This window comes from Oncorhynchus mykiss, chromosome 2 (genome assembly GCF_057628025.1).
Source record: "Oncorhynchus mykiss isolate SJ-2025 chromosome 2, ASM5762802v1, whole genome shotgun sequence".
Lineage (NCBI taxonomy): Eukaryota > Metazoa > Chordata > Actinopteri > Salmoniformes > Salmonidae > Oncorhynchus > Oncorhynchus mykiss.
The window spans coordinates 93,179,603-93,198,866 of record NC_143023.1 but is presented as its reverse complement, the minus strand read 5'-3'; the positions used below and the strand labels follow the sequence as shown (position 1 = coordinate 93,198,866).

The following is a 19,264-nucleotide window of genomic DNA, read 5'->3' as shown; positions in this document are numbered from 1 at the left end:
TGTTTTAGCCTTTAATCACATTAGCCTATATTGTCTCTGGGAAACTTGGAAAAATAGCGTTGAGAATTTTGTGCTATATAAGGATCAGGATCTGTTGCATGCGAAAGTATTCATCCCCCTTGGCGTTTTTCCTATTTTGTTACATTACACCTTGTAATTTAAATGGATTTTGATTTAATTTAATGGACATACACAAAATAGTCCAAATTGGTGAAGTGAAAAATTACTTGTTTCAAAAAATTCCCCAAAATGAAAAGTGGTGCGTGAATATGTATTTGCTATGAAGCCCCTAATTTAAAACATACAACATTTTATTTCACCTTTATTTAACCAGGTAGGCTAGTTGAGAACCAGTTCTCATTTACAACTGCAACCTGGCCAAGATAAAGCAAAGCAGTGCGACACAAACAACAACACAGATAGAAAAGCCTATATCCAGTGTGTGCAAATGTAGTAAGATTAGGGAGGTAAGGCAATAAATAGGCCATAGTGGCAAAATAATTACAATTTAACAATTGAACACTGGAGTGATAGATGTGCAGAAGATGAATGTGCAAGTATAGATACTGGGGTGCAAAGGAGCAAAGAAATAAATAACACTATGGGGATGAGGTAGTTGGGTGGGCTATTTACAGATGGGCTATGTACAGGTGCAATGATCGGTAAGCTGCTCTGACTGATGCTGATGCTTAAAGTTAGTGAGTGAGACAAAAGTCTCCAGCTTCAGTGATTTTTGCAATTTGTTCCAGTCATTGGCAGCAGAGAACTGGAAGGAAAGGCGGCCAAAAGAGGAGTTGGCTTTGTGGGTGACCAGTGAAATATACCTGCTGGAGCACATGCTATGGGTGGGTGCTGCTATGGTGACCAGTGAGCTGAGATAAGGTGGGGCTTTACCTAGCAAAGACTTATAGATGACCTGGAGCCAGTGGGTTTGGCGATGAATATGAAGCGAGGGCCAGCCAACGAGAGCGTGCAGGTCGCAGTGGTGGGTAGTATATGGGGCTTTGGTGACAAAACGGATGGCACTGAAATAGACTACATACAATTTGCTGAGTAGAATGTTGGAGGCTATTTTGTAAATGACATTGCCAAAGTCGAGGATCGGCAGGATAGTCAGCTTTACGAGGGTATGTTTGGCAGCATGAGTGAAGGATAAATAAATTACCTTAAGAAATCACATAATTAGTTAAATAAAGTCCACCCGTGTGCAATCTGTGTCACATGATCTCAGTATATATATACCTATTCTAAAAGGGTCTGCAACACCATTAAGCAAGGGGCACCACCATGCAAGCGGCACCATGAAGACCAAGGAGCTCTCCAAACAGGTCAGGGACAAAGTTGTGGAGAAGTACAGATTAGGGTTGGGTTATAAAAAAATATTAGAAACTTTGAACATCCCACGGAGCACCAATGAATCCATTATTAAAAAATGGAAAGTATATTGCACCACAACAAACCTGCCAAGAAAGGGCTGCCCACCAAAACTCACGGACCAGACAAGGAGGGCATTAATCAGAGAGGCAACAAAGAGACCAAAGATAACCCTGACAGCGGCGATTGGAATATCTGTCAATAGGACCACTAAGCCGTACACTCCACAGAGCTGGGTTTTATGGAAGAGTGGCCAGAAAAAGCCATTGCTTAAAGAAAAAAACACATATGGAAGAAGGTACTCTGGTCAGATGAGACTAAAATGTAGCTTTTTGGCCATCAAGGAAAATGCTATGTCTGGTGCAAATCCAACACCTCTCATCACCCTGAGAGTACCATCCCCCCAGTGAAGCATGGTGGTGGCAGCATCATGCTGTGGGGATGTTTTTCATCTGCAGAGACTGGGAAACTTGTCAGAATTGAAGAAATGATGGATTGCGCTAAATATAGGGAAATCCTTCAGGAACACCTGTTTCAGTCTTCCAGAGATTTGAGACTTGGACGGAGGTTCACCTTCCTGCAGGACAATGAACCTAAGCATACCGCTAAAGCAACACTCGAGGGGTTTAAGGGGAAACATTTAAATGTCTTAGAATGGCCTAGTCAAAGCCCAGACCTCAATCCAATTGAGAATCTGTGGTATGACTTAAAGATTGCTGTACATCAGCGGAAGCCATCCAACTTGAAGGAGCTGGAGCAGTTTTGCCTTGAAAAATTGGCAAAAAATCCCAATGGCTAGATGTGCCAATCTTATAGAGACATACCCCAAGAGACTTGCAGCTGTAATTGCTGAGAAAGGTGGGTTTAGAAAGTATTTATTTTTCTTGGGGGGGAGGGGTTGGTTGATTAGTTATGCACCCTCAAGTTTTCTGTTTTTTTTTGTTTTATTTCAGTATTTATGCTGCAGTAGTTTATGTGTCGGGGGGCTAGGGTCAGTTTGTTATATCTGGAGTACTTCTCCTGTCCTATTCGGTGTCCTGTGTGAATTTAAGTGTGCTCTCTCTAATTCTCTCTTTCTCTCTTTCTTTCTCTCTCTCGGAGGACCTGAGCCCTAGGACCATGCCCCAGGACTACCTGACATGATGACTCCTTGCTGACCCCAGTCCACCTGGCCGTGCTGCTGCTCCAGTTTCAACTGTTCTGCCTTATTATTATTCGACCATGCTGGTCATTTATGAACATTTGAACATCTTGGCCATGTTCTGTTATAATCTCCACCCTGCACAGCCAGAAGAGGACTGGCCACCCCACATAGCCTGGTTCCTCTCTAGGTTTCTTCCTAGGTTTTGGCCTTTCTAGGGAGTTTTTTCTAGCCACCGTGCTTCTACACCTGCATTGCTTGTTGTTTGGGGTTTTAGGCTGGGTTTCTGTACAGCACTTTGAGATATCAGCACTTTGAGATATCAGCTGATGTACGAAGGGCTATATGATTTGATTTGATTTGATTTACATGTAGAAACACCGGAAAAATGTCAGACGTCTACAGCGGGTGGTCCCTAAAACACAGCCCGCTGAACGATTGGTCCCTAAAACACAGCCCGCTGAACGATTGGTCCCTAAAACACAGCCCGCTGAACGATTGGTCCCTAAAACACAGCCCGCTGAACGATTGGTCCCTAAAACACAGCCCGCTGAACGATTGGTCCCTAAAACACAGCCCGCTGAACGATTGGCAGATGAACTCTAGATGGGTGTGATGTGTACAAGCTCTAAAATTCAGCTTGCTGAACAATCGGAAGACAAAACGCTAGATCCACATTCGGTGTGATGTCTGCAAGCCTTTATAAGGCACTGATCTAGGGTAGATTCCTGGCTGCTCCAGTGTTGCTGCTGGTCTGAACAAGGGCAATGTTCCCACAGCCTCTCCTCTGAATACATGTTTACTCAACTGGTCACATGGCCAAATCTGAAGAGAAAAGTAATTACCTTTCCCAGTCGGATTAACCTTCATATTCAGGTTAACAGGCCTTGGGCCCAGAAGTATGGTGTCCATAGGACTCCAACTCCAAGCAAGAATGACGTCCAAACTGCCAGAGACTCTAACACGACTTCCATGGATTTGTGACTGTTCTAATATTTGATATGGCTACTAAATAAATGCTAGATACAAACCATGTTGACTTAATAAAAAGCTGAGTGAAATCTGAGCAAAGCAGCTGCTGTGTAGACCATGTGATACCTACAATTCTAGAAAGAGTGAAAGCATGGTTTTATGGGGAGGCATAGTTGGAAAACAATTTTTTTTATTTAGAAATTGTTCCAAAAATCGCAACACATAGATTACCTTCAGAAAGTATTCACACCCCTTGACTTTTTCAACATTATGTTGCAGCCTGAATTTAAGGTTAATGAAACAGAGATTTGTTTTGTCACTGGCCTGCACCCAATACCCCATAATGTCAAAGCGGAATTATGTTTTTCGAAATTTGTACAAATGTATTAAAAATGAAAAGCTGAAACGTCTTGAGTCAATAAGTATTCAACCCCTTTCTTATGGAAAGCCTAAATAAGTCCAGGAGTAAAATGGTGCTTAATTAACAAGTCACATAATGAGTTGCATGGACTCTGTGTGCAATAATCATGTTTAACATGATTTTTGTACTCATCCCTGTACCACACACATACCACACCCCTGTACCACACACAGGACCTGTAAGGTCCTTCAGTCGAGCAGTGAATTTCAACCACAGATTCAACCATAAAGACCAGGGAGGTTTTCCAATGCCTCGGAAAAGAATGGCACCTATTGGTTGATGGGTAAAAAAAGCAGACCCTTAATATCCCTTTGAGCATGGTGAAGTTATTAATTGCACTTTGGATGTTGTATCAATGCATCCAGTCACTACAAAGATACAGGCGTCCTTCCTAACTGGAGAGGAAGGAAACCACTCAGGGATTTCACCATGAGGCCAATGGTGGCTTTAAAACATTTACAGAGTTTAATGACTGTGATAGGAGAAAACTGAGGATATATCAACAACATTGTAGTTACTCCACAATACTAATCTAATTGACAGAGTGAAAAGGAAACCTTTACAGAATAAAACTATTCCAAACATGCATCCTGTTTGCAACAAGTTGCCAAAGTAATACTGAAAAACATGTATGGGGCAAATCCAAAACAACACATTACTGAGTACCACTCTCCATATCTTCAAGCATAGTGGTGGCTGCATCATGTTATGGGTATGCTTGTAATCGTTAAGGACTGGGGAATCTTTTAGGATAAAAATTTTACTGAATGGAGCTAAGCAGAGGCTTAGCGCAAAATAGGCCTAGAGGAGAACCTGGCTCAGTCTGCATTCCACCATCCACTGGGAGATGAATTTACCCTTCAGCCTGACTTACTGTACTGATTCAGTTAGTCTCAGCACAGATGACACGATAAATCAAGATGGCTGCTGTTTGACAGTAGAAGTAAGTAAAGACTTTGAAGTATGTCCCAGGAGCCCTGGTAGGTTTTCCACAGTGGTGCCTGTCTACTCCACACAGAGGCTGTGTCCCAAATGATACCCTATTCCCTATTTAGTGCACTCCTTTTGACCAGGGCCCATTGGCAATAGGGTGCCATTTTGGAGAAAGACAGAGTCTATGTAAATAAAGAGGACAGGGTTAGTAAAGCTTGGTTAGGGGCTAGGCTCTGCTGCACTTCCTGCTCTAGCCCATATAAGGAGGCTTGGTGATGAACAAAGCAGTCCCAGTGCCTGGGCTGGGACACTTGATCTACAGAGACAAATGGGACAACACACACACACAATGCAAAATAAAATGCATAAACAAGGAAGTTGCCAATCCCTCATTCACCCCTCTGTCACTTGTTACTTGTCCTTGGGACATACTGACATTCACTCACTCACCCATTCACAACCTTTCACTCACTCACTCACTCACTCACTCACTCACTCACTCACTCACTCACTCACTCACTCACTCACTCACTCAACAAGGGTGGAAAGAGTACTGAAATGTTCTACACAAGTAAAAATACTGTTACATTAATGATATTTTACTCAAGTAGAAGTAAAATGACAGAGGTGGCGGAGGTGGTTAGCTCATCGATGCTATCAGCGGAGACAGAGTTACCAAAGCAGTCTTTTAGCGTTGCCTCCGAAAACAGAGAACCATTTCTCAACAAAGCGCATCACGGCTGGGTACTTCCTGTTTGAGCTTCTGATTGTAAACAGGAAGCAGGACTATAGTCATGATCTGACTTGCCAAAGGGGGGGACGAGGGTAGAGTAACAAGCAGGTGTGTCCTACCCGACGTCCCTCAATTTTTCATAAACTCTCATCAGGCTCCCGAGTGGTGCAGTGATCTAAGGCACTGCATCTCAGTGCAAGAGGTGTCACTACAGTCCATGGTTCAATTCCAGACTGCATCACATCCGGCTGTGATTGGGAGTCCCATAGTGCGGCTCACAATTTGCCCAGCGTCGTCCGGATTTGGCCGGGGTAGGCTGTCATTGTAAACAAGAATATGTTCTTAACTGACTTGCCTAGTTAAATTAAGCTTAAAATAACAAAAACTTTTTTTTTTAAACTATTGGAGTAGTTCCCTCCTGTCTCAGCCTCCAGTATTTATGCTGCAGTAGTTTATGTGTCGGGGGGCTAGGGTCAGTTTGTTATATCTGGAGTACTTCTCCTGTCCTATTCGGTGTCCTGTGTGAATTTAAGTGTGCTCTCTCTAATTCTCTCTTTCTCTCTTTCTTTCTCTCTCTCGGAGGACCTGAGCCCTAGGACCATGCCTCAGGACTACCTGACATGATGACTCCTTGCTGTCCCCAGTCCACCTGGCCGTGCTGCTGCTCCAGTTTCAATTGTTCTGCCTTATTATTATTGGACCATGCTGGTCATTTATGAACATTTGAACATCTTGGCCATGTTCTGTTATAATCTCCACCCGGCACAGCCAGAAGAGGACTGGCCACCCCACATAGCCTGGTTCCTCTCTAGGTTTCTTCCTAGGTTTTGGCCTTTCTAGGGAGTTTTTCCTAGCCACCGTGCTTCTACACCTGCATTGCTTGCTGTTTGGGGTTTTAGGCTGGGTTTCTGTACAGCACTTTGAGATATCAGCTGATGTACGAAGGGCTATATAAATAAATTTGAATTGAATTGAAATTTGAATTGAGTAGCAGGGCAAAGAAAGATATCCCTAAAATTCACACAATCAGCTTAATGGCATCCCTGGGCCCTTATACGATTAATGACTAAAGGTTGACTGAGAGAGGGGAGGAGAGGTGGTGACTGGACGGCTCACCCAGTCTTTCCCGGCCTCGGAGTTGTCATTCCAGGATGACAGGGAATGACTCCGTCCACCCACGAGAGCTGCTGACAGCAGAACTCACTTCCAGCTCCTGATGAGTGTGGGTAACATCCACAGGGCCTGGACCAACACAAACCTCCATGCAACCACATAGGAAAAACAGATGGCCCTGGCCTGAACACTCTCCCCTCCAACCCCCGTAACACCACAGTCAACCACATGATGACATCCACCAACAATTACTAACACTAACCAAAAACTGGACATTTCAGTGTTATCTCCACCTTTATGAAGTTAAGAGATTAAAGAGAAAAGCAGAGGGGAGGAGAGGAGAGGTAGAAATGTGTTGAAGTGAGTGAGAGATGTGGAGATGAAGTGAATCATTGTCTTGACTGGTTCATTGATCAACCGAGCAGCCCAAAATACATCTCTCTGCATCATTCAGCCCTAACATCGGCCTTCAGTGCTGTGTTTTGATCAAGAGGCTTTGGCCTAACTCCTCAAGGCTACAGCCTATGGGTGCACGACAACACCTGCCTGCAAGGGCAAAACCACACAAATACCTTTCATGCAGCGATGCTGTTAAAACAAGGGTGTTAAATGGTGTCAGGCCCAGCTCTAAATATCAGCCCTGTTATTGTTCTGCAGCTGCTCTGCTCAGCACAGTGTGGCGAAGGACCAGTTACCCACAGACAAGCAGGTGTGAGTGGGGAAAGGGACCACCTACAGCACAGTCCTCTACAGCTGTGAAAGGAGAGAGATCTCTGAAGAGGCTCTGTTGTTGCTGTCCCTTCTGTGTCTCATAAAGAAGTGCAGGTGTAGTGAGTCTCAACAATGTATCTAGGGGTGGCCCCCAGCCAGCACCTTGGCCCTGTCTCCCTCCCTCTCTCTCGCTCTCTCTCTCTCTCTCTCTCTCTCTCTCTCTCTCTCTCTTTCTCTCTCTCTCTCTCTCTCACTCTCTCTCAATCTCTCTCTCTCTCTCACTCTCTCTCTCTCTCTCTCGCCCCCGCTCTCCAGCTCACTCACTCTCTCTCTCTCCATCTTTTGGAGGCCTGACAAAAAAGTAAATTAAGTCAATTTCAATTAGCTGTATTAGCATGACGTGTTGATACAAATTGCCAAAGCACAATTGTACAGTTAACAGTTATGCTCTCACCAGTCAGCACCTTGGCTCTGCCCCCCCCCAGCCCCCTCTCTCGCTCTGTTTCTGTATCTCTCTGTATCTCTGTATCTCTGTATCCCTGTATCTCTGTTTCTGTATCTCTCTGTATCTCTGTATCTCTCTGTATCTCTCTGTATCTCTGTATCTCTGTAGCTCTGTTTCTGTATCTCTGTTTCTGTATCTCTGTAGCTCTGTTTCTGTATCTCTGTTTCTGTATCTCTGTATCTCTGTTTCTGTATCTCTGTATCTCTGTAGCTCTGTTTCTGTATCTCTGTTTCTGTATCTCTGTATCTCTGTTTCTGTATCTCTGTTTCTCTGTATCTCTGTTTCTGTATCTCTGTTTCTGTATCTCTGTATCTCTGTATCTCTGTATCTCTGTATCTCTCTATCTCTCTGTATCTCTGTATCTCTGTATCTCTGTTTCTGTATCTGTCTGTATCTCTGTATCTCTGTATCTCTCTGTATCTCTGTATCTCTGTATCTCTGTATCTCTGTTTCTGTATCTCTGTTTCTGTATCTCTGTTTCTGTATCTCTGTTTCTCTGTATCTCTGTTTCTGTATCTCTGTTTCTGTATCTCTGTATCTCTGTATCGCTCTGTATCTCTCTGTATCTCTGTATCTCTCTGTATCTCTCTGTATCTCTTTCTCTCCATCTTTGGAGGCCTGCCAAAAAAGTTCATGATTAATGAAGGTCTTATTATGTTCTGTGTATACATATTCTCCTGCTGTAATTCAAACACGGATTATGCTGTCTGATCACAGTTAGAGGACAGATTCTTCTGTTGTTATGAATTAGCTGTCTGACAACGGTTTGTTTACATGATAGTGTCAGTATTACTCAATTTGCTGATAAACATTTTATGTCGAAAACTACATATTCTTAATAGGGACTGACTTACGCTGTATAGGTTGACCTAGAAATGATTGTACTACATTTTAAAATCCACACTAGCAAACCACTCAGTGCGAAGAAATGTATTAAGCGTGCATTTTAGGTGCTTTTATAGTATGGGTATTGGAACGTAGCCAACATCTACTAAATTAGTTTGATTTGTACAAGTCAGTTGGTTCTATACTGATCCGTGCCTGTAGCACCACTGACCTTGTCTGACCTGCCTATGAAATGCATCGCTCTTTCACACTTTTACAAAAGAGCTGTTAGTGTTCGGATCTCTTCCGCTTGGCCAGTCTGTCACTGTCACCACCATGGTGTCATTGCACTGTATTACCACCCATTGGTATTGAACCTGTTATCAACTGGACCAGGATAGAGCACTAGCACTGCTGGGTGACCCAAAAAGCCATGGTCAGTCGATCAATAATGTAATAGTACTGTACTTTTAGTAAAGGTATTAATATTTAATTTAGAATCTGTGGAAACTATGAGAATAGAACGGTTCAAAACGTTTGTGAAACATCACAGCTCAGTTGAAAAATATTTGGAAAGTAGAAGTCAAGACTGGATGGTGTTCAGAGATACTGTAGATGGGAAGTGTTGAGGGTAGCTGAAGGGTGAGATTTAAAAAAGAATGGTGTAAAAACAATTAAGAGATTACTAATGTAGACTGTACTGTGTACCATGGCAGTAAAATGTATATAGTATCTATAAGCCTAAACTAGAATGCTAAAGTAGAATCCTAAGTGTTGTTGTGCATTTATTTACTCCAAGTAGGGGAGGGGAGGTAGGGTTAATGGAAAATAATAAAGGAATATATATATATATATTTTAAATAAGATATAGATATGGAGGATTGGAAATTATGCAAACAATGGCATTGATAGAACCCACAATCTATTTGATCTAAATGTAGTAGTTACACACTCAACCATGACACGCTGACGTGCACATCCATTCTAATGCTAGTCAACGGGCCCTTGCTTAGTCATGCTTGTCAATGGGCCCTTGCTTAGTCATGCTTGTCAATGGGCCCTTGCTTAGTCATGCTTGTCAATGGGCCCTTGCTTAGTCATGCTTGTTAATGGGCCCTTGCTTAGTCATGCTTGTCAATGCCAGAGTTTCCCTGTCATGTTTTATCAACATTTTTGATCTGGTGGACTCACTAAACAGGCATGCTTCGTTTGTAAATTACAGTACTAGTCAAAGGTGTGGGTTTTTCTACATTGTAGAATAATAGCGAAGACATCAAAACTATGAAATAACACATATCGTGTAGTATCCAAAAAAGTGTTCAACAAATCTAAATCTATTTTATATTTGAGATTCTTCAAAGTAGCCACCCTTTGCCTTGATGATATATTTTCACACTATTGGCATTCTCTCAACCAGCTTCACGAGGTAGTCACCTGGAATGCATTCCAATTAACAGGTGTCCCTTGTTAAATGTTAATTTTTCAGGAATTTCTTTCCTCCTTAATGCATTTGAGCCAATCAGTTGTGTTGTGACAAGGTAGGGGTGGTATACAGAAGATATCCCTATCGCTGTGTCTTTGTGAGACACAGAGTAGGTGAACGGATGATCTCCGCATGTGTAGTTTCCACCGTGAAGCATGGAGGAGGAGGTGTGATGGTGTAATTGTGCTTTGTTGGTGACACTGTTGGTGATTCATTTAGAATTCAAGGAACACTTAACCACCATGGCTACCACAGCATTCTGCAGTAATACGCCATCCCATCTGGTTTGCGCTTAGTGGGACTATCATTTGATTTTCAACAGGAGAATGACCCAAAACACCCCTCCCAGCTGTGTAAGGGCTATTTGACCAAGGAGAGTGATAGAGTGCTGCGTCAGATGACCTGGCCTCCACAATCACCCAACCTCAACCCAATTGAGATGGTTTGGGATGAGTTGGACCACAGAGTGAAGGAAAAGCAGCTAACAAGTGCTCAACATATGTGGGAACTCCTTCAAGACTGTTTGAAAGGCATTCCTCATGAAGCTGGTTGAGAGAATACCAAGAGTATGCAAAGCTGTCATCAAGGAAAAGGGTGGCTACTTTGAAGAATCTATAACATATTTTGATTTATTTAACACTTGGTTACTGGTTACTGTGTTATATCATATTTTTGACGTCTTCACTATTATTCTACAATGTAGCTAATAGTAAAAATAAAACCTTTGAATGAGAAGGTGTGTCCAAACTTTTGACTGGTACTGTATGTCTGAATGTTGGAGTGTGCCCCTGGCTATCCATTAATAAATAAAAACAAGAAAATGGTGCTGTCTGGTTTATAAAGAATTTGAAATAATTTATACTTTCAGTTTTAATACTTAAGTATATTTTAGCAATTACATTTACTTTTGATTCTTAAGTATATTTTAAACCAAATAATGTTTTACTTTTACTGATGTAGTATTTTACTGGGTGACTTTTACTGATGTAGTATTTTACTGGGTGACTTTTACTGATGTAGTATTTTACTGGGTGACTTTTACTGATGTAGTATTTTACTTTGTGACTTTTACTTTTACTTCAGTCATTTTCTTTGAATGGATCTTTAATTTTACTCAAGTATGACAATGTGGTACTTTTTCCCCCACTGAATAGTGTCCTTGTCGGTTGTGGCTGTAAAATGAAGAAACTGAATCAAGATGAATTGCATCTGATTTAGAGGTGATAATTGCGTCTCATGTCATGATAATTGCGTCTGATGGGGGAATAAGGTGATGAAGCCATTTGATTCCCAATTTAGATCACTTATTCCCCCTAGTTCCCCTTATTCCCCTTATTCCCCTTCGATCCCCTTATTCCAATTTGATCCCTTTATTTCTCGGGAGATGTGAGTTCCACAGTGAGGGGTCCATCTCTTTAAAACACACTGGGGGCAGACAGACAGACAGACAGACAGACAGACAGACAGACAGACAGACAGACATGTGGATGCACTCTTCAATGGCTTTTCCCCCCTCCTTCATCCCTCTGCCCTCCTAACGACATTGACAGCTGCAATGAAGACGAGGGGATCCCAGCAGAGAGAGACCGAGAGAAAAGGCTGTTCCTTTCCTCCCCCGTCTCTTTAGAAAGGGCCCGTCCTCAGGGAGACTAGGATTAAACTCTTAATTCCTCTCCTCCCTTCTCTACGGCACTGGGATAAACCAGCCTAGCATCCAGTGGAGATGCTTTCTGTTGACATGATATACAGTACATCCCTTTCTGCTATCCATGGTCCCTCACTGAAGAGTTAGAGGCCATTTTCAAAGCCCTTTTATTCTGACACAATAGACTGGTCTCCTGTTGGTGAATTCTTATGCTTCTGCATTCTGTTTCAACTTAACCTTCTGGCTTTGCCTTTGGCTCTTTATTTTATTTATTTATTTGATTTAACCTTTATTTAACCAGGTAGGTTAGTTGAGAACATGTTCTCTTTTGGCCAGGTCGCAACTGCGGCCAAGATTAAGAAAAGCCGTTTGACACATACAACAACACAGAGTTACATATGGAATATACAAACATACAGTCAATAATACAGAACAAAAAGTCTATATACAGTGTGTGCAAATGAGGCGATGTAATTACAATATAGCAATTAAACACTGGAATGGTAGATGTGCAGAAGATTAATGTGCGAGGAGAGATACTGTGGTGCAAAGGAGCAAGAGAAGTAAATAAATACAGTATGGGGATGAGGTAGTTGGATGAGCTATTGACAGATGGGCTATGTACAGGTGCAGTGATCTGTGAGCTGATCTGACAGCTATTTCGTAAAGCTAGTGAGGGAGATATGAGTCTCCAGCTTGAGTGGTTTTTGCAGATCGTTCCAGTCATTGGCAGCAGACATCAATACTAAAGTGGCATTACAGTTTTTTTCGATTGCTAAACGACAGTGGGCACAACTGGAGTCACATGTGCAAAACTCTAACTACAGTCTGCACTACCAACAGTCACCTGAGCTAAACAGTTCACATCACCTGCAAAACTCATTCCAAGCAACACAACTCTTAACACATGGCTCAAAACACGCTCAGTGCAGCCAAACACTATGCACAACCCTCACTGAGATAACACACACTGTCACTCAGAACACACTGAGAGTAAAAACACTAGCATCAAACACCAATACAGAAAATACAAACTTTTCATCTTTACAGTTTGAACAATTTCAGTGACTTCATACAAAGTAATATTTTCTTCAAAGAAAAGAGTGACATTCTTTCACATGATTTATTAAAATTTTTAGAACATAACAATTCTTTAAGGTAAATGAAAATTAGCAGTTTGCTTCAATAGTCTGTAGTAATTTACGGAATTACAGTAATGAGAAAAAAAAGGTAGAAACTAAAAGTACATACTGTAATTCGAACAAATAATTGAGGGGCTAATCCTGCCTCTCTCTAGCATCAGGCCACAGGTTTTCTTCAACATCACATCTAATGTTTTCTCTTGCCATGCACCTGGGGAAGAACCTTCTGGAGTGCCTTATCCATCCCTGGCAGTCCTCTGGACTCGTGTCCTCACATCCGGCACGCATGGCTTCCAAAAGAGACATTTGGTAATGTGGGTGGTGACCAAACACTTTCCACCTCCAGGCAGAGAAAAACTCCTCTATTGGGTTGAGGAAGGGTGAATATGCAGGCAGGTACAAAACCATAAATCTGTGATGTGCTGCAAATCAATCTGTGACAGCTGCAGAGTGGTGAAAAGCAACGTTATCGCAAACTATGACAAAAACTTGGGGGTTTCTTACTGGCTCCCCCTGTTCTGCTGGCACTAGCTGAGCATAGAGCTGTTCTAGGAAAGCAATAAGCCTTTCTCTGTTGTATGGGCCAATGAGTGGTGTGTTGAGAAGCAAACCATCATTGGCCATTGCAGCACACATGGTGATATTACCCCCCCTTTGGCCTGGAACCTCCACAGTGGCCTGTTGACCTATGACATTCCTTCCTCTGCGCCGTGTTTTGGCAAGGTTAAATCCAGCTTCATCGATAAATACAAATGAATGTGGTCTTTCCAGTGCGTCCACCTCCATTACTCTCTGAAAAACAGTAAGTGCACAGTTTTACTGTAGAAATGCTAATGTTTTTTTTTTACAGTAAATATTTTGTATAGCTGTGTACGTAACCTCAGACGTCTTACCTGGACATATTGGTATCTTTGCTCTTTTACCCGTTCACTGTTTCTCTCGAACGGTACAGTGTATAACTGTTTCATTGTAACTTGGTGTTTCTTTAGGACTCGAGCAATAGTTGTTGTGCTGACAGAATTAACATTTTCAAATATATTATTATCAGCCAGCACTCTATCTTGAATCTCCTGCATTTTTATTGCATTGTTGACAACAACCATGTCAACAATAGCATTTTCCTCTTCCCCCTGTTGGGGGCAGCCTTTGGGTCCTGTTGTAAAAATATATTTTATAGTCAAACTTACTGTAATATATATCTGTAAATATTCTATATTTGCAATACAAAATAGATTCCTGTAATGTTTTCATTTACTGTAAGGATGTAACTCTCACCTGTTTGCATGATGGAAAATTCGCATTACAGATGCCACTGTGGATCTTTGCAGATTGGGTTGCACCCTCAACCCTGCCTCTCTCAATGAGAGACCATGGTTCACGACATGGTCTATAAGTGTAGCCCTTATTTCATCTGAAATAACAGCTCTTTGTCTTCTTTGTCTTCCTCCACGCATCCGCCCTCTCCCTGCCACCCTTCTCCCTCCACGAACCCATCTTCCTTGTTCCATTTCCAAAATGAGTCTTTCTGAGCTCTACCTATATATACTGTAATATGTGTGTGTGTTCACTAACAAGTCTAAAACAAGACACCTGCTTAGCCTTTCAGCTGAAATTGCAATCAGCAGTGTTTGAAAGGCACAAGGCTGAAATCTATTCCGTTTTGAATGTGTGGTTCACAGTTTTGACAGCAGTGTGTTAGCATTTGAACAAAATGATGTAAATCCACAGTGTTGGGCAGGTTGTGGTTAAAGTCATGGGATAAGTGTGTAGAGTTTTGAAAACTGTGTTCAAGCAATGAAAAACGAACTAGAGTTTGGTCCACATGAACTGTTGCTGTGCAGACTGTAGTTAGAGTTTTGCACATGTGACTCCAGTTGTGTCCACTGTCGTTTAGCAATCGAAAAAAACTGTAATAAAGTGACTAGTGATCCATTTATTAAAGTGGCCAATGATTTCAAGTCTGTGTGTAGGCAGCAGCCTCTCTGTGTTAGTGGTGGCTGTTTAACAGTCTGATGGCCTTGAGATAGAAGCTGTTTTTCAGTCTCTCAAATCAAATCAAATCAAATTTTATTTGTCACATACACATGGTTAGCAGATGTTAATGCGAGTGTAACGAAATGCTTGTGCTTCTAGTTCCGATAATGCAGTAATAACAAGTAATATAACTAACAATTCCAAAACTACTGTCTTGTAAGGGGATAAAGAATATGTACATAAGGATATATGAATGAGTGATGGTACAGAGCAGCATAGGCAAGATACAGTAGATGGTATCGAGTACAGTATATACATATGAGATGAGTATGTAAACAAAGTGGCATAGTTAAAGTGGCTAGTGATACATGTATTACATAAGGATACAGTCGATGATATAGAGTACAGTATATACGTATGCATATGAGATGAATAATGTAGGGTAAGTAACATTATATAAGGTAGCATTGTTTAAAGTGGCTAGTGATATATTTACATCATTTCCCATCAATTCCCATTATTAAAGTGGCTGGAGTTGAGTCAGTGTCAGTGTGTTGGCAGCAGCCACTCAGTGTTAGTGGTGGCTGTTTAACAGTCTGATGGCCTTGAGATAGAAGCTGTTTTTCAGTCTCTCGGTCCCAGCTTTGATGCACCTGTACTGACCTCGCCTTCTGGATGATAGTGGGGTGAACAGGCAGGGGCTCGGGTGATTGTTGTCCTTAATGATCTTTTTGGCCTTCCTGTGACATCGGGTGAGCAGAGCACCAGGTTAGTATATGAATATTTCATTGCCTGTTCGCCGCGGCTGGCTATAATCCTCACTCTCCTCCCTGCCAACCCTGACACACACACCCGTATGCACACACACACCCGTATGCACACACACACACCCGTATGCACACACACACACACACACACACACACCCGTATGCACAAACACACACACACACACGCGCTTGTGCGCTCCTCCCTGCCAACCCAGAGAGCATATTTGTAGGCAGCTGTATATTAAATCAGAAGAATTATAGTGGGCGGTTGTCTGTTTTGCCTTTTGTTCAGCCGTGATGATGGTTGTGGCAGGGGGCTCGTGAGTTAGGCGTAAACCCCAGCCGGAACCCCAGGATTGGAATGGGTAGACATGGTTCGTGTCCCAAATTGTACCCTATTACCTATATAGTACAGTATAAGCAATAGGGTCCCACGTATGGTATGCATCCATGTTCTGGACCAGAATGTAATGTGCAACTCATAGGAAGAATGAAACATTCGGGGAGTAGTTGTTTTTCATGCAAATCATGTTTACAGTAGTGACACAACTGAATGTGTTTGTCATTGCCTTGGGTGGGTGGGTAATCCTCTGCTTCTCCCATTTTGCCGATTCTTTGGGGGTCGTGCTCTGATACAGTTGCCTTGTTTCAGATCTTGCTTTTTACAGTTTTTTTTGAGTGCTTAAGCACGATTTTCAAAACAGGGCCCGTGTTTTCAAAACACTACACACAATTAGCACAACCACACACACAATTAGCAAAACACTATAGATCCTTTGCAAAAGTAAACACTCTTGTAAAAACTATACACTTCTTTGTAAAAACCACACTTTGTTACCATATGAAACACACGTTTCACATTACTATACTCTGTTGACACGAGTTACACTCTGCTGTGATAAACCTAAAACACTTTTAGCACTTCTACTTCCCTATGATTAGAGTAGGCTACTATCAGCAAAGTACAAATATAATGTAAATTCACCAAACACTACACAAGACCAATGTTGCAGACTGAAGAAACTCATTTATTTCTCAACACGCCCAAAATGTTGATGATGAAGATTCATAGTACTGTAACCAAACGTCACTTTACGTATTGTAAGTTCAACAAAAAAAACAACTACACATTGTCTCTTCGCCTAGCTAGATCTGGCCAGAGAATTTCATCAACATCGCAGGCAATGTTGTCATTAGCAAGACACCTTGGAAAGAAACGTCTTGAATGACGAATCCATCCTTGCATTGCTGCTACCTCCATCTGGTCACAGGCCTCGTCCATGGCTTGGATGAGGGGTACCTCAGCCTGGAGACGGAGATCATATACCTTCCACCGCCATGCTGAGAAAAACTCTTCTATAGGGTTGAGGAATGGAGAGTATGGTGGAAGATATAGGACGGTGAAATGTGGATGTTGCTGAAACCAGTTCTGAACCAGAGCAGAGCGGTGGAGAGACACATTGTCCCAGACAACAATGTATTGCATATGATTGATTTGCTGCTGTTATGTTGTGCAATTGGTCCAATAATGTAAGTATGAGTGCTGTGTTGTAAGGGCGGTGGAGGACCCCATTCTGTGTAATGGCTGCACAGAGTGTTATATTACCCCCACGTTGCCCTGGGACGTTGACTATAGCCCTGTGGCCAATGATGGTTCTTCCCCTCCTTCGTGTTCTCGTCAGGTTGAACCCAGCCTCATCTACGTAAATGAAATCATGCTGGATCTCCTCTCCATCCATTCGTAAAACTCAGTGTAGATCTAGTATACATATTACAGTACAGTAAAAGATTATGAGACAGTATGCAAGATCACACTGCTAAAGTGAATACATACCTCTGCATAATCATGCTGCAGTTGTTTCACCCTTTCGGAATTGCGCTCGAAAGGCACTCGATACATTTGCTTCATTTGAATATGTTTTTTTTTAGGATGCGTGCCAGTGTTGATGTTGAGACCTGATGGATATCGCTGAAAATGGCGTGGTTATTGACAATGTTAGCTTGGAGCTGCTTGAGTGTTATAGCATTGTTGGCCAAAACCATGTTTACTATCTCCCTCTCTTGCTGTTCTGTGAACATAGGAGGCCTTCCCCCTTGTCGTCCCTGACCCTCAATCCTATGTAGAAAAAAAAACAGTGTACAATAGTACAGTAATTTCACAGGAAAAGGTAACAGAAGTGCTGATAGTGCATAGAATACAGTACTGTAAGTAGTTACTGAAACCGTGCAGATGTTTTTGATATGATGATATTTTTACAATACCTATTTTCCAGTCGAAATGTTCTCATCACACTTGCCACTGTATATCGGCTTAGATTTGGCTGTATTCGCAGTCCAGCCTCCCTCAGCGTCAGGCCGTGGTTGACAACGTGGTCAACCAGTGTTGCGCGGATCTCATTTGTCAGATTCGGTCCTCTTTGAGCACCTTCTTGTCTTCCTCTCCTTCCTCCTCCTCGTTCTCCTCCTCCTCCTCGTCGTCGTCCTCCTCCTCCTCCTCCTCCTCGTCGTCGTCGTCTTACTCTTTCTCTGACTCTTTCCATTGTGCTTGAAGACCGAGGAACTCACCTGCAGCTTTTTATAGTGCTTATACACCTGATTGGTGTGTCTACAATTAAGCAAACGAGTGTTTGCACACCTGATGACTGTGTTGAACCAATTGGTTGGACGGTGTGGTAATTTGACAGTCAGTGCTTTGGTATTGCAAAGACGTGACTTCATGATAGATTTTTGTGTGTAATGTATGTTAAGTGTGTTTAGTGTTTTGCAAATCACTGTGTGTAGAGTTTTGCAACAAGTGTGAGGTTGACAATGTGCTTATAGTTGTGCAAATATGGGCTGATGTTTTGCTTCTTGAGTGTAAGGTTTTGCTAATAGTGTACTACTTTTCATTTTAGTGTGTAAGCAATCCAAAAAAACTGTCAAATGGAACCTCAAACCAGAGATGGTGGCAATAGCTTTATAATATTCAGCGAATATTAATTAACACATGAGGATGTGTTAAAACTTACTCATCAGACTGATGTGTCACCACTTGTAATTTGAATGGATTTTTATTTGGAATTCATGCAGCTGACATACACAAAATAGTCCAAATTGGTGAAATGAAATAAAATAAAAAAACTTTTTTCAAAAAATAAAAAAAATAAAAAATAAACAGAAAAGTGATGTATTCACCCACTTTGATATGAAGCCCTTAAATTAGATCTGGTGCAACCAATTACCTCCAGAAGTCACATAATTAGTTAAATAAACTCCACCTGTGTGCAATCTAAGTGTCACATGACCTCAGCACATATACACTTGTACTGAAAGGCCCGATAGTCTGCAACTGTCACAATCGTCGTAAGCATACTAAGATCAAAGCGCAGCGCGATATGGTTTCCACATGTTTATTAACTGAAACGCACAAAAACAATAAAGAATGACCGAAACGTGAAGACAATGGCATGCTCACAGGCAACTACACATAAACAAGATCCCACAAACACAGGTGAGAAAAATGACTACTTAAATATGATCCCCAAT

General features: G+C 42.0%; 1 pseudogene; it reads right to left on the bottom strand.

Moving 5' to 3' along the window:
* Positions 1-16,862: 16,862 nt before the first annotated feature.
* On the bottom strand, positions 16,863-18,616 carry LOC149985304 (uncharacterized; annotated as a pseudogene).
* Positions 18,617-19,264: the final 648 nt, after the last annotated feature.